Here is a 13,718-nt window from a genome sequence, read left to right as displayed (position 1 = left end):
GTGCATGTGCTCGGGCTTCTGTATCTTCTGCCTGATGGAAGAGGTTGTAGGAGATCAACAGCAAGGTGTGATGGGTCTTTGATGATGTTGGCAGCCATCATCCGGCAGCGAGCCATGTAAATAGAGCCCATGGATGGAAGGTTGGCTTCTGTGATGGGTCTGGGCTGTGCACATCACCTTCTGTAGGTTCTTACAGTCCTGGGCAGAGCAGTTGCCGTACCAGGCTGTTATGCTCCCGCACAGTATGTTTTCAATGGTGCATCTGTAGGAGTTGGTGAGGGACTTTATGGACACGGCAAATTTCCTGAGGTACCTGAGGAAGAAGAGATGTTGTTGTGCCTTCTTGACTGTCCAAGACAGGTTGTCGGTTATCATCATTACAAGGAACCTAATACTCCTCACCTTCTCGACCTCAGTTCCGTTGATTTAGATGGGGACGTGTATTTCTCCGTTAGTTCTGAAGCCAGTGATCAGCTCTTTAGTTTTGCTGACATTGAGAGACAGATTGTTTTCATTGCACTACGTCACCAGGCCCTCTCTCCTTTCTGTATTCGACTTATCATTGTTAGATGTCTGGCCCACTGCGGTGGTGTCGTCAGTGAATTTGGAGATGACGTTCATTTGGAATTTAGCTACACAGTCGTGGATGTATATGGAGTAGAGTAGAAGGCTGAGGGCGTATCCGTGGGTCTCCAGGATTGACAGTTGTTGTGGAAGGGGAGCAGTTACCTATCCTCACTGATTGTGGTCTATGGGTCAGAAGCTGAGGATCCAGTTACAGAGGGCAGAGCCAAGACCAAGGTGACGCAGTTTTGAGATCAGTCTGGAAGAGAAAAGGATGTTGAAGACAGAGCTGAGTCAATGAGCAGGAGTCTGATGTCTTTGTTGTTCAGATGTTCCAGGGATGAGTGCAGGGCTAGGGATATGGCATCCTCTGCAGACCTGTTACATCAGCAGGCAAACTGTAGGGCATCAAGGCAGGCTGGGAGACTGGCACTGCTGTGGGCCATGAGCAGCCTGTCAAAGCACTTCATGATTATCGAGGTCGGAACCACTGGGCAGTAGTCATTAAGGCACCCTGCATATGTTTTTTCGGGTACGTGCCTGAGTGCTGGACTGGGGACACCATCCAGGCCTGTCACTTTCCTTGGGCTGAATCCCAGGAAAATGGTCAGATTTCTGAAGTGGTGACAGGTGTGTCTGGGGCTTTCGGGTCAGGTGTTACAACACAGCCGGCATTCTACTCAAACCAAGCATAGAAAGCATTGCAGGTGTCAGGGAGGGATGTGTCTTTGTCCGCTAACTTACATTATTTTAACACTGTTTCATTTTGTATCTTGTTGTGGTTTAGTCCTTGCCATAGACAGCGAGAGTCTGTTTGATCGGTCTGGGCCTCTAACTTGGTCAGGCACTGCCACCTGGCTTTGCAGAGGTCATATTTGGTGACATCAACAGTGCTATCAAGTAGCACCTGCTCAGCAGTAACACGTTCACTGATGCACAGTTTTGGGTTCCACCGGCACCACTCAGATCCTGGCCTCCTACAGTTCCAACATGGACAAAACAGCTGACTTCCAGAGGTGCGGTGAGTGTGACATCAAGGAGCCCGAGCAAAACTGGAATCAATGGGTATCAGGGAACTCTTTCCGCTGGTTGGAGTCATACCTGATGCATAGGAAAATGGTCGTGGCTGTTGGACGCCAAGCATCTCAGCTGCAGGGCATCTCTGCAGGAGTTTCTCGGGGTAGTGTCCGAGGCCCGACCAACTTAAGCTGCTTCATCAATGACCTTTCCTCCATCATAAGCTCAGAAGTTGGGACATTTGCTGATTATTACACAATGTTTAACACCATTCGTGACTGTACAGATACTGAAGCAGTTCATGTTCAAAAGCAACTAAACTTGGAAAATATTCAGGTTTGAGCTAAAAATTGACAAGTACATTTGTGCCAAACAAGTGCTAGGCATTGACCATCTTGAAGAAGAGATCATAATACTTGTCTTTACCTGCATGGGGGATTTCAGGAGGAGGGAATATATTTTTAAGGTGAGAGGAGAGAAATTTTTTTTAAAATATGGAGGCGAATTCACACATGCAAATTGTACATCCTGAAGAATTGGTGGATGTGGGTACAATTACAACATTTAAAAGACATTTAGATAAGTGCATGACTAGGAAGGTTTGGAGGGATGTGGGCCTGGAGCAGACAGGCAGGACTAGTTTAGTTTGGGATCATGTTTGCCATGGACTGGTTGGACCAAAGGGTCTGTTTCCACACTATGTAACCCAATGACTCTTATAAGATACAGGAGCAGAATTATGCCATTTGGCCCGGTGAATCTGTTCCACCATTGAACCACGGCTGATCTGTTTCTTAACCCTCATTCTCCATAAACTGAACTGGCTCACTTTCTGAATACAGGGCAGAGGCTATAATTCCTGCAGCAAGTAACTCATCTCCTGACCCAAGGCCTGTTCAAAGCACAAGTCAGGAGCGTGATGGAAACCGCACCCCCCCCCCCCACCCCCCTCCTGGCCTGGATGGGTGCAGCCCCAACAACACTCAAGAAGCTTGACACCATCCAGGATAAAGCAGCCGCTTGATTGGCACCACATCCACAAGCATCCCACTCCCTCCACCACCAGCAGTGTGTACTATCTACAAGATGCACTGCAGAAACTGACAAAAGACAGTCCAAAGCACCATCTAAACCTACAAACACTTCCGTCTTGAAGGACGAGGGCAGCAGATACAAGAGAACACTGTCGCCTGCACACTCACATTCCTGATTTGGAAATGTATCGCTATTTCCAGTGTTGCTGGGTCAAAATCCTGGAATCCCCTCCCTGACAGCATTGTGGGCCTATCTACAGCAGGAGGACTGCAGCGGTTCAAGAGGGCAGCTCACCTCCACCTTCTCACCTAGGGATGGGCAAGACAGCTGGCCAGCCATCAACACCCACATCCCATGAAGTAATTAAAAGTTGCTGTCACCTCCAGCGTGATGAGAGACCATGTGAAAGCTCAGTTAGACCCAATTTTTTTCGTTTAACAGTTCAACTTAGAGAGCTTGTACGTAGATGGGAGACACCGACTTTGCAGGCTTTTCTGATCCCCAGAGTTTACTTCGCTGTAATATCTCCTCGATTGATTTTCTTTGAAGGTTTTCTTTCACTCTGTAGAGGAAGGGAAAGAGAGAGTGACAGAAATGTTTCTGTTCCTGCCAGCTTTTCAGCTATCACCGGCGTGCAAGAAGTTCAGAAGCTTCTGTTTGTTTACTGATGGTAGGATAGGCTCCAGGATTTTGCTTCAGGTTTTTTAAATCAACCATTACATCCTAAAATCTTTAGCTCAGTCACCTTCACCACAATCATTTGGTCTTCCATTAAACTGCAAGAATCCCACAGTTCTCCTTCTCGCTCTTAACATTTTCCAAGAATTCACATTATGCTTCCCTCTTATATGTTTGTGAGAGGATGCATTGACACAGGTCACTAAATGTAACAGTCTGTTATAAAAAAAAGTATTCAAATCAACTATTATAACTTGGGGGAAATCTATAAATCAGTGCAGTTTTTGGACGGCTGTGGCAGCCTGAGTTAGACCAGGCCTAGCTCACAGAAATCAATAACCTCTTTCTGCTTTTACACGCAGTAGCCCACTTTTGCTGCTTGTTTGTTTTTTTTTCTAAAATCCCACTTTCAGTTGATACTGAGTAATTGCTGGATTTGAAGTAAATTTCCCTGTTCTTGTTTTGCTGAATAAATGATGAGCTGGCTTTGTGCATGATTGTGGTAATATGACCTTGAGGAAGTGAATATGGAGCATAGTTACTTCTCAATGCAAATTAAAGCCTTAATTCATTGTGAGGAGGAGGAGAGTTGTCAGAATTTGGCAGCTAGTAAGGCAAGCCTGATTGGAAAATTATTAGAATGCGCGGTATAATTAGGACGAGATAAAAAAACATATCACTATCAAAGGGGTAGTCCCTTCCCTGCAATTTATTACAGCCAGTTTTGTTTTGGTTTATGAACAAGGAACAGGAGTAGGCCACTGCACCCTTTGAGCCTGCTTTCCTGTTCACTTAGGCAATGGCTGGTCTGATTTTAACCTTAACTCTAAATTCCTGCATGTCCCCTGGTAATTTTTCATCCACTTGGTCATGAACAATCTATCTCTCTCTGCCTTAAAATTATCTTAAGATTCTGAATCCACTGCCTTTTGAGGAATGGAATTCTAAAATAATCACAACCCTCTGAGAAAAAAAAACTCAACCATGTCTTGAATGGTACCCCCTTATTTTTAAACAGTGACCCTTATTTCTGGATTGTCCCACAAAAGGAAACATCCTTCCAATATTAACCTGATCAAGTTCCGTCAGGATCAACTGTAAATGTCAATTAAGTCACCACTGACTCTTCTCAACTTCATAATGCAATCCACTCATTCTAGGTAATAGTCTAGTAAAGGTTCTGGCCAGAACACATTTGGAATACTGTCAGCAGTTTTGGGCTCAGTATCTGAGAAAGGACGTGTTCACATTGGAGGATATCTAGAGGAAGTTGACAAGAATGATCCTGGAGATGTAGGGCTCGACATATGAGGAGCAGTTCATAGAATCATAGATCACAGAATCCCTACAGTGTGGAAACAGGCCCTTCAGCCCAACAAGTCCCTCAGGGCATCCCACCAAGACTCATCCCCATATGACCCACCTAATCTACACATTTCCCTGAACACTACGGGCAATTTAGCATGACCAGTCCACCCAGACTGCACGTCTTTGTACTGTGGGAGGAGACTGGAGTATCTGGAGGATATCCACACAGACGCAGGAAGAATGTGCAAACTTCACACAGACAGTCACCCGAGGGTGGAATCGAACCCGGGCCCCTGGTGCTATAAGGCAGCAGTGCTAATCACTGAGCCCCGGTACTGTCCCAGCAGTTGAGGGCTGTGGGTCTGTACTCAATGGAACTTTAGTGGAATGAGGGAGGATCTGATTGAAACCTACAGAATACTGAGAGGCCTAGATAGAGTGGAAGTGGAGAAGATGTTTCCACCAGTAGGAGAGACTAGGGCCCATGAGCATAACCTCAGAGTGAAGGGGCGATCCTTCAGAATTGAGAAACAGATGAATTTCTTCAGCCAGAGGGTATGAATCTGTGAAGCTCAATGCCACATATGGTTGTGGAGGCAAAGTCACTGAGTGTATTTAAGACAGAGATAGATACATTCTTGATGAGTAGGGGGATCAAGAGTTACAGGAAGAAGGCAGGGGACTGTATTTGAGAAACCTATCAGCTATGATCAGATGGCAAAGCAGACTCGATGAACTGAATGGCCTCATTCTGGTCCTATATATTACGGTCTGTGAACTTGTACACTAAATTTCCTTTGTTTCTAGGTTTTCCCTCGGGACCTACCATTCGTTGTGTAAACCCTTCCCTTTTTTCGCCCTCCCAAAATGCATCACCTCACATTCATCAGGATTAAATTCCATCTTTTTTCTCTGCCCAATCTACCACCTGATCAATGTCAGACTGTAGGCTGAGACCATCCTCCTCATTATCAACAACACCAACAATTTTCTTGTCACCAGTACACTTACTAATTATACCTTTCATATTCACACCTAAGTTGTTAACAGAAATAGCAAACAGCAAGGATCTCAGCACCATTCACTGTGGTGCACCACTGGTCACAGGTCGTGACCTGAAATTTCGACTTTCCTGTTCCACTGATGCTGTGTACCTCCAGCTCCACATTTTATTGACTGTTCACAGCTTTCTATCGTAAAAGCAACCCTCCACCATCATTCTTTGCCTCCTATTTGAAACCAATTCTGGATTCTTTTGCCAATTTGCCTTGGATTCCATTGGCACCTACCTTTCAAACCAGTTTTCCATGTAGGACCTCGTTAAATACCTCAGTGAAGTCCATGTAAACCAAATTGACTGCACTGTCTTCATCAACGTTTTCAGTCGCCTTTTCAAAAAACTCAATCTTATATTGTCTTACTCTCATACTCCCAATCACTTATTCTTACTCGCACCAGCTTTGACTAACTCCACTTTCCTGCCTTTTTGTTATAATCTTCGATTCCCTTACTGATTATAGATCTGTCTGTTGCAGCCTTGAATATATAAGCCAGCCCCTACAACTAACTGCAGTAAAGAATTCCACCGATTCACCACCCTCTGAGAGAAGAAAAATCATCCTCATTTCTGTTTTAAATGGTGACCTTTTATTCTGAGATTGTGCTCTCTGATCCTAGCCTCCCCCACAAGGGGAATTAACCGCTTCACATCGACACTGACAATGACTCATGTGCAAGGACTCTCAATTTCCTCCGTTCTGTAGCTTTCTCTAGCCTTTCAGCATTTAATACCACCTAGCCCCTCTATTCTTCCTGCCAATTTACATAATCTCACATTTCCTGACATTGTATTCTATCTGCCAAGTTTTTTTTTCGACTCACTTAACCCAGTCTATGTCCCGTGCAAACTCTGTGTGTCGTCCTCACCACTTACCTTCCCACCTAATTTTGGATAATGCACAAACTTGGCTGTATAACATGCACTTTTCTCATCAAAGTCATCAACATACATTGTAAACAGTTGTGGCCCCAGAACTGATCCCTGTGGCAATCTACATGTTATACGTTGTCATTCTGAAAGCACCCTCTTTACCCTAACTCTCTGTCTTCTATTAGTTGACCAATCCTCTTCCCATTGCGAAAGTACTATCCCAAAGCCATACTTTTTAAAATTTTGTTAAGTAGCCTTATGTGTGGCATCGTAGTCAACATCCTTTTGGAAGCCCAAATATGTTACAACTACCAGTTGCCCTTGATCACTCCTTCATTTTACCTCTTCAAAGAACTGTAATAAATGTGGCAGGTAACGATTTTCCCTTCATGATGTCATGCTGACTCTGCTCGACCATATTCTGTATTTCAATGTGAATGACATCCCTTATAGCAAGCTTTATTACATCCCCAATAACATAGAAACATAGGAGCAAGACTCGACCATTCAGCCCTTCAAGGTTGTTGCACCATTCAGAATGATCATGGCTGATTATCCAGCTCAGACCCCTGTTTCTGCTTTCCCCTATAGCATTTGATCCCTCTAGCCCTAAGAAGTATACCTAACTCCTTCTTGAAAACGTTCAATGTTTTGGCCTGAACCACTTTCGGTGGGAGTGAATTCCACAGGTTCACCACTCTCTTGAAGAAATTTCCTCTCATCTCAGTCCTAAATGGCCCTAATCCTTAGATTGTGGCCCCTAGTTCTGGACTCCCCTGGGCATCGGGAATATCCTTCAAGTGTTGAGCCTTTCTAGTCCTGTTAGAATTTCATAGGTTTCTATGAGAATCACCCTCATTCTTTGAAACTCAAGTGAATATAATCCTTACTGATCCCATCTCTGTTCATACGTCAGTCCTACCATCCCAGGAATCAGTCTGATAAACCTGTGTTGCACTCATTCCATAGCCAGAACATCCTTCTTCAGATCAGGGGAGGTGATGGCCTGGTGGTATTATCACTGGACTGTTAATAAAAAGATCATTTTTGGGAGACCCGGGTACCCAGATGGTGGAATTCAATTCAGTAAGTATCTGGAATTAAGAGTTTAATGATAATGGTAAATCCATTGCCAATTGTTAGGAAAGCCCTGGCTCACTAATGTCCTTTAGTGAAGGAAACTGCCATCCTTACCTGGTCTGGCCTACATGTGATTCCAGACCCACAACAATGTGGGTAACTCTTAACTGCCCTCTGGGTGATTAGAGATGGCCAATAAATGCCACCTGGCCAGTTTTGCCCTTATCCTGTGAATGAATAAAGAAAGAAAGACACAACAAGACCAAAACTGCATGGAATACTCCCGATACAGCCTCACAAAGGCCCTAGACATTTTCAGCAAGACATCCCGGCCCCTGTACTCTGCATTTGCCATGCATTGCCCACTCAGTAAACTCTCTGCAAGCATTTCTGCATCGTCCTCACAACTCACACTCATATTCCCACCAAGCTTTGTATCATCTGCAAACATGGAGATACTTCATTGAGATCCCTCATCTAAATCATTTACATCTGTTGTGAACAGCTGGGATCCAGACACCGATCCCTGCACTATCCAACACGTCACTGCCTGCCATTTAGAAATCGCCCATTTGTTCCTGCCGTTTGTTTCCTGCTAACCCGTTCTCTATCTCCATCAGTATACTACTCCCATTCCATGCACTTTGATTTTACATCCTGATCTAGTATGTGGGGCTTTACTGAAAGCCTTCTGAAAGTCCAAAGAAACCATGTCAACTTGCTCCCCCTTATCAATTCTACTGGCTACAACCTCAAAAAATTCCAGTATATTTGTCAAGCATGATTTCTCTTTTATAATCCGTGCTGTCTCTGTCTAACCCTGTCCCTGTTTTCCAAGTGCTTTGACGTTATTTTTTTTCTATGATGAATCCCAATAACATCATTGTCATTGTCAGGCTATTAGGTCTAGATTTCTCTGTTTTGTCACTATCACCTTATTTAAAAAGCGGGCCTATGTTAACCACCTTACAATCTTTCGGAACTTTTGCAGATTCTGCAGCATAAAATCTTGGAAAGTGACCACCAAAGCATCCACCATTTCTAGGGCCACGTCCTTAAGTACTCTGGGATGTAGATTTTCAGGCCCTAGGGGTGTAACAGTCTGTAATTCCATCAATGTCCCCAACACAATTTACCTACTAATACTGATTTCCTTCAGTTGCTCTACGTCACTAGACCCTGTGTTCACCAGCATTTTTGTGTCTTCCTTTGGAAAAGACAGAACTAAAGTATGTATTAATGTGCCATTTCTTTGTAATCAATTGAAATATCCTCTGTTTCTGACTTTAAGGTTCCTACATTTGTCTTCAGTAATCTTTTTGACCACATAACTATAGAAGCTTTTGCAGTCAGTTTGTATGTTCCCTACAAGCTTACTTTCGTACTCTATTCTCCCTCTTAATCAATCCCTTTGTCCTCCTTTGCTGAAATCTAAACTGCTCCCAATCCTCAGGTCAGCTGCTGTTTTTGACCAATTCATATGCTCCTTCCATGAATCTAATACCACCCCTAATTTTCCTTTTGGGCCATAGTTGGGTCACCTTTCCCGTTTTATTATTTTATGATAGGAATCAACTATTTTTGCAGTTCGCCCATACCCTATTTCAATATTTACCATTGCCTCTTCACAATCATACCTTTAAGTAACGTTCTCCAACTTACCACATCCAGCTCCCCCTTTATAATTGCGTAATTTCCTTCATTTATGTTCAGGACCATAGTCGCAGAACCGGTTACATTATTCTGTGTCTTAATGAAGAATTCTAACGTATTATGACCACTCTTCCCAAAGGTGTCTTAAGCTCACTGTCCTACCTTTATCTGAATGTTATGTCTCCTTCCCTTTCTAAATGAAGGTGTTACAGAGGCAGCTTTCCAATCACAGAGTCATATAGCACAGAAACAGCTCATCCATGCTGACCAAGTTTCCCAGACTAGTCTAGTCCCGCTGGCCTCTGGGATTTTTCCAGAATCTAAAAATCCCAGTAAGATTACTGCCATTGCATCCACTATCTTCATAGTGACTTCTTTTAAATCCTAGGATGCACCCCATCATGCCCAGGGGACTTCATGGCCTTTAGCCCCATTAGTCTTCTTTGTACTCTTTCTCGAGTGATAGTTATCACATTTTTCCCACCCTGCCCTTGACCCCCTTGAAGATTTAGTAATTTTGGAATGCTATTAACATATTCTACTATGAAGTCTTCTTCGATCAGGAAACAAAGAAAACAGAGTGTCAAGCGTCTGATGGTGATGAGAAATCAGAATATGAGCCAACTTATTTTACGTTCCATTCAGTTTTCTTCCCCATCAAATTTGATAGGAATGAAACAGGTTGTAGGGAAGTAAAGTCTGCCAATTCACAATCTCCTTGTCTATATTATTCACTTTCCCCCTTGCCCATAATAAGATTTGTTTGGATAAAACATGTAGCAGTGAATAATATAGTGTAACTTGTCATTCAAAGTTTCAAATAAAACTTTTGATCTTAATTGATTTAAAATCTCCAGATATTGCAGTTGGTTTTCACGCTGAATATGCATCGTAGAATAAGCAATTTATTTTCCAAACAAGATGTGTGCTTTGATCAATTTTGTTCAATCTCCCCACTTTCTGCTCCCTTCGTGCTGCAGAGGTCAGAGATCAAACCAGCCTGTATCAGAATCAATGGCAATGTGATACACACTCCCTTGGTGAGTTGTCCCCTCTGATAGCTGCTTTTGAAACAATCTCAATGTCTGTCTCCACTGGAACTTTCCTGTTCAGGAGAACAAAACCCCCAGATGAACAGGCCAGCCCAATCTGACAGGCGTTTGATGCTAGCACAGAACTCAAAGTAGAAATATTGGTTTTGGTTTTGTTCACTTAAATTTAAAACAAATTGTCACAGGATACAAAGTAGAAATGAGACATAATTTGATTGATAAATAGAGGCTTCTAAGAGAGGTTCTTGGGGTAGATGCTGAAAGACTGTTTGGATTTAGGTTTTGTTGTTATGTGTCCTCAAGTACAGGAGCACAGTGAAGAGTGTACAATGTCTCCAAACAAGGTACCTAGGGACAAAATATGTAGATACAAGGTATAAAAGGGAGAGTTTATACATTCGTGGCTAGTCTCAGGGTGGGAGGTTAACCATTTTGAATGAAATGAGGAAACATCTCCTCACTCATGGGATTGCGAATATTTGAAATTCCCTACCTTCCTCCAGAGATTGTGGTTGCCCTTGATTGGACATGTTCAACACTGGGATCAGTAGCTTTTTGGTCAAGACAAGGACTCAGAGAACCAGGAATCAAAGGGGAAAGATAGATTGGGTGGACGTTCAGCCATGGTCTTATTGAAGGGTCAGTGAGGATCGAAGTTGCTCCTGCTCTTATTTCTGCACTTTTTATGTGCTGTTACCTGTGGGGGAGTATTTTAACATATTTTCCACACCAGAGTTCTCAAGGATTGATGGCTGAGCTATTACAGTTATCTGGCACAATTCTATAGGGAACAAAACATTACATCACCTCTGGCATGAAATACAGTCTGCTTGACAAGGGTGAACATGGTTTCTCACTACTGCAACAGTTAGCCGCAGCCTTCTGTCTTTGTCCTCCTTCCCTAATAAAAAATAGACTCTAGAGCCCAGTTTGGAGAGCTCAAGTTGACCCTAACCCTGACATCTTTTCAGGGAAAGAGATCCACATTTCTGCTCCCCTTCATGAGAAGGGTTGTTTGTTGAAGAAGCACATACTAATTTTAAACTTGTGCCCCGTTGTTGTAAATTATTTCCGATTTGATCATGGTTTGTGGGGGTCACTGGCAAGGCCAGCATTAATTGCTCCCTTGCTCTGAATGGCTTGTGGGTCATTGGCCTGGAAGTATTATCACTAGACTAGCAACCCAGGGACCCAGCTAATGTTCTGGGGACCTGGGTTTGAATCCTGCCGTGGTAGATGGTGAAGTTTAAATTCAACAAAAGTCTGGAATTAAGAATCTCATAATCACTATGAAACCATTGTTGATTGTTGAAAAAACACATCTGGTTCACTCATCATTCGGAGCTAGTAGGATCTGCCGATGCTGGAGAACCTGAGATAACAAGGTGTAGAGCTGGATATCCAGCTGTACAACTTGTTATCTCTGGTTCACTAATATCTTTTAGGGAAGGAAACTGCCATCTTTACCTGGTGCAGCAATGTGGTTCATTATTAACTGACCTTGGTGCAATTAGAAAGAGGCAGTAAATGCTTGTTTAGCCAATGATGCCCACTTCCTATGAATGAATAAAAAAGTTCAGCAGACAGTTAATAATCAGCCACATTTCTTGGATTGATATGTAGTTCCACCAATAAATCACCCTCATTTTCCAATTGATGAATTTACATGCAATTAATACAGTGACCTTAATTACCACTGAGGACAGCTTATCGTCCAGATTTACTAATCAATTATATTTAAATTTCGTCAGCTGCTGTGGTGGGGTTTGAACCCATGCCCAGAAAGCAGTAAGATGGGCTTCTGGATTATAAACACACATTGACTTGCAGTCCACGCATTAAATTTCACTTCCTAATCCTTGCTTGAAATCCAACCATTGACCTGGCTGCTCCCAACCAATGTAACCTCCTCTTGGCCTTGCAAGCCTGTGAGATTCTTGTGTTCCTTAGATTCTGCACTCTTGTACAATCTCTCTCTCTCTCTCTCCCTCTCTTCTCTTTTATAATTCCTTTTAAAACCTAATTCCTCACCAAATATTTCTTCATCAGTATAAAGATCTCCTTACTCATCTTGGTGTCCATGATAATTGAATCTGATAGGGAAGCCTAAGGCATTCTGAACCCTGAGGGACTGCCTAAATAAAAGAAATGAAGCATTTTATTACATCTTACTACACCATGGTGCTACAAAAATACCTGATACTGTGGTCCAGTGCAGTCCAAAAGTAAAGTCTTGTTCATGTAAACTCAAGATTCATTTGTAGATATTAGTGTTATACCAGACACTGAAGCAGCAGAGGATATTATGTTAACTTCCATCATTTTTAAAGTTCAGTAATGATTGCAACAATTACCTGCATTCGTCTAACTGCTGTTCCATTAGACCAGCAAGATTCAAAATAATTTCATACAATGAGGTAATCAAGTTATATATTAAAGCTAATTCCCCCGTAATTGTAATTGTGCTGGGATAATGTCTGCTCGTTACGAACATAATTAGGGTGATTTGACACAACAAAACTAAATTATAGCCAAACATGATATGGACAAAGAAATTTTAATCCCTTCATTGGCTGAACATAATGATCAAGCTCTGGTCTGTTATTATCAAGAGATACAATGGATGCTGTCCATAGTCTAGAAACAACTATAAGCCAACTTCACAAAGAGGGTATGTCAGTTATCATGTTCACTGTGCTTCACTGCGCCCGGTGGGATTCTTTCACCGTAACCTCACTAGGGGCAATAGGCAGCCACAGCTTTGTGGCATTATCACTAGACTATTAGTACAAAGATGTGTAAGTTCAGTGGATTGGCACGGTAAATGCAGGTTACAGGGATCAGGTAGGATGCTGGGTATGGGCAGGATGCTGTTCAGAGGGTTGGTGCAGAATCGACGGGCCTAATGGCCTCTTTCCACACTGTAGGGTTTCTGTGATTCTATGATTAAACTAGAGAGACAGATAATGTTCTGGGGACCCAAGGTTGAATCCCACCATGACATATGGTAGCATTTGAATTTAGTAGGAAAAATCAGTATGAAATTAAGAGTCTAATGATGACCATGAATCCATTGCTCATTGTCAGGAAAATCCTATCTGGTTCACTAATGTCCTTTTGGGAAGGAAACTGCCATCCTTACCTGGTCTGGCCTACATGTGACTCCAGACCCACAGCAATGTGGCTAACTCTTAGCTGCCCTCTGGGCAATTAGGGATGGACAATAAATGCTAAACACATCATGTAAACGAATAAATAAAGCAACATTCACTGCATGAAAGGCAGGACTAGTTTGAGATAGCAGCCAATGTCAGAAAATATATGTCACAAAAATCACCAACAAACAAGATCCACCAACGAGCTTTAAATTGTGTTAATGTTCCAATAAGAACACGCATGAG

The 13,718-nt window shown here is 42.8% G+C and overlaps 1 protein-coding gene across 3 annotated transcripts in view; it reads left to right on the top strand.

Annotated features, from left to right (window-relative positions):
- Positions 1-13,718, top strand: part of LOC125459073 (fibroblast growth factor 13) — a 637,504-nt gene that overhangs the window by 558,417 nt on the left and 65,369 nt on the right. The window lies entirely within an intron of this gene.

Source organism: Stegostoma tigrinum, chromosome 15 (genome assembly GCF_030684315.1).
Source record: "Stegostoma tigrinum isolate sSteTig4 chromosome 15, sSteTig4.hap1, whole genome shotgun sequence".
Taxonomy (NCBI): domain Eukaryota; kingdom Metazoa; phylum Chordata; class Chondrichthyes; order Orectolobiformes; family Stegostomatidae; genus Stegostoma; species Stegostoma tigrinum.
The sequence above is the reverse complement of the archived record's forward strand: the minus strand, read 5'-3'. Positions and strand labels throughout refer to the sequence as shown.